The sequence below is a fragment of the Macrobrachium rosenbergii genome, chromosome 49 (assembly GCF_040412425.1).
Source record: "Macrobrachium rosenbergii isolate ZJJX-2024 chromosome 49, ASM4041242v1, whole genome shotgun sequence".
Classification (NCBI taxonomy): Eukaryota; Metazoa; Arthropoda; class Malacostraca; order Decapoda; family Palaemonidae; genus Macrobrachium; species Macrobrachium rosenbergii.
In genome coordinates this window covers 19,516,106-19,519,007 of record NC_089789.1, presented here as the reverse complement: position 1 = coordinate 19,519,007, position 2,902 = coordinate 19,516,106, and the positions used below count along the sequence as shown (strand labels likewise).

At 36.9% G+C, this 2,902-nt stretch overlaps 1 long non-coding RNA gene across 1 annotated transcript in view; it reads right to left on the bottom strand.

Annotated features, from left to right (window-relative positions):
• Positions 1–2,708: 2,708 nt before the first annotated feature.
• LOC136832405 (uncharacterized) overlaps positions 2,709–2,902 on the bottom strand; it is a 1,931-nt gene continuing 1,737 nt past the window's right edge. Inside the window, exon 3 of the long non-coding RNA XR_010851182.1 lies at positions 2,709–2,902. This exon is cut by the window's right edge and continues 901 nt beyond it. This is a non-coding gene — a long non-coding RNA (uncharacterized lncRNA).

Below are 2,902 nucleotides of genomic sequence, written 5' to 3'. Positions count from 1 at the left end.
GACCTTATATGGTGCCCTACTCATTATTTCCAACAGTACTTTGGCCCCATGAAGCAGAATTATGTACCAAAATACGACAGCCTTTAGTTTAATTAGGAGCACTTCACAATACTAAGTTCCACTCATAACAAAATAGTCCATAGCGCTACCCTCAGTTTCAGTAGTATCGTACACTGTCAAAAAGAACTTTAATATCCTAAGTCAAAGCGGCTCCCATTAAGGCAACTTTCAAGTCATACCCAGGGCTTTATCATTCTACAGAAACGCCAGTTAACCATAATGTTCAAGGCTAGATTGAAGATCTAGCACATTATCGCCATGAATCATAAAGCATAACAAGCAGCAAAATACCCTCAAAAGTCTGTTCAAGCATTTCTCTAACATACTGTATATTAAAACTTCGTCGAAAACACTTTTGACTTTAGAGCATACCATGCTCAGTTACTACGGTAGCTTCCCTTAACTGATTAACCCAGGGGTTCTTAACCGGGGGTATCCATACCCCTTGGGAGTATGGGAACCAAATGATGGGGGTATGGGACTCGATCTCTGGGTACTGGCAAATGATAGGATTGGTGATAATTAATTCAACAGTCAAGTGAAGGGGGTATGGGACCATATTGGACAATCCATTGGGGGTCTGGAATCATCGAGAGGTTAATAACCCCTGGATCATTAACCTGTATCAAAACTAACACTGAGATCGGGCTTACATTGTGCCCAGAGGCTCGCCTATTCGTCTTTTCATGCTGGGTTAACCCGCTGGTTTATCAAATGCCGGTCTAGTCAAGTTGTAAAAAAAATCTCTTGTACATTTTGAAATATGTAGCTTATTTTAATTATCTACGTAGACCGTAACCATCTTGGAATTTTTAGATGTATAAAATAATGCCATTGAAGTTTTCTTCGGTCGACTACCTGCCACGAACAGTTCTCACATTCAACTTATTTGAAACATTATACCCTACTTCCCTGTACCTCGTTTGATATAAAGTCCATGATTTTTTCCCCGAGAGTTTCACTATTAACCGTTCGAATGAGTATTCCCCATTAATCAAACCCTGTCCGTACGGTTACTTCCCGAGCACACACGTAGTAGGTAACTGGGCAGTTTAGCTATGAACACACCGGATGGTGGCGTGGATCGACCAGTGTTTTAGTTCGTTCAGTCACCATCATAAGCCATCCTTCTAAGCATAGCCCGTTAGGTTGAATATTTGGGCAAAACTACTGAAGCCTCCCGACATTCATGCGAAAGTTACAAATCTGTTAATTTATACTTAGTTAGGCAAGGCCTTTGATGCTGTTCACAATTTTTTTTTCAAAATTGTGTAAATTAGGAATACCAGACTTGTACGTAGAGTGGGTAAGAATGTTTTATAAAAATTGTGGAAGTTATGTATCAAGTCATTTAAGTAGTCCCTTTCCTATCGAGAGGTCTGTAAGGCAAGGTTGCCCTCTCTCCATGCTTCTATATGTTTTCAGGAGCCTCTGTATTTGAAAATTAAACCATTAAAACATTAGACCACCTCTGCTTCCAAATAAATTGGAAGTGCATCCAAGGATTTGCTGATGACATCAGTTTTTGTTGCCACTGATCATTCAGTGGTAGAAGCCTTTAGTGTGGCAAGTGATTTTGAAAAAGCGACAGGTGCCAAACTGAACACAGATGATAGTAGTGTCACAGGAATAGGTAACTGGGTGGACAAACAGGAGTGGCTAATACCATGGTTAAGAACAGAACGAACTAGAAATTTTGGGAATTTTGTCAAACAGAAACGAGTACTGTATACAAAAGAACTGGGATTTGGTAATTGGCAAGCTTGAGAGAATAAAGTTTGATAGATACCTTACAATTTATTCCAAAAGCTGCTATTGTAAATTAACTGCTGTTGTCAACAGTCTGGTATATCTCTCTCATTGCCACTTAAAACACATGCACAAAATAAAGGCTATTATATTCAGGTACTTATGGAAGGGGAAATATCAGCCAATACGTAGGGCAACTGTTTTTAACCAAATATGAAGGTGGCTTAAAAGCTGCTGCCGTACTTGCAGCCACGAAAAAGAAGCCTTATTTGGAAGGGCTATGAATGATTGTAAAATCAGTTATTTGAAAATTATTATGTTTTGATGTATCCATTGTTCCCCCAGTGTTCTCTTCCAGGGCAATAGAAAGTATACAATTAGTTTGTAAACATCCAAATTTTCAAATTTTCCAAATGTAACAATTTTTTATACTGCCATTGTTGAAAGTAATTATCCTGTGTTGCGTTGGGAAAGGATATGGAAGAACATGAGCAACTCATCCAACGCAAGGATATGGAAGAACATGAACTCAATAACATTATGGAAAAGGAATTTTTGTGAACATGTACATAGGGTGTTGCCTACAAATATGAATCTCGCATTTTTGAAAACAAGAACCGACGGAAAACTGATTTTTGTAATGAACCAGAACATAATGCTTTTTTTTATTTTTGCGGGAAGGTGTATAATGTATTTAGGTGTTCAAATAATTTACATTGTGCTATTATGAACAGATTGGCTTAAACTTTTACGTTCGACTTTATATAAAACCGATAACAGCAATCTTTAGTAATTATATTGTAAATTATCTTTATTGTAAATTATCTTTGTAAATGATTTAGTTAAAATCTTTAATGAAATATAAACCTTTAGCTTTCAGTGTAAAATTATTGCAGATAGCTCCTTAAATCCATTTATGGTGACAAACTAAAATCAATTTTAACATTTGGATTTATGGAAGAAGTCCTTTAAACTCTAAACTCAATGTATATATTACTATAAATAGGTAAATGAAAAGTTGTTCGTAAATAAACTTTGATGTTTTGCGAACAACGAGCCACAATGTACCAGTAAGCCTGATCTGAACTCGTCC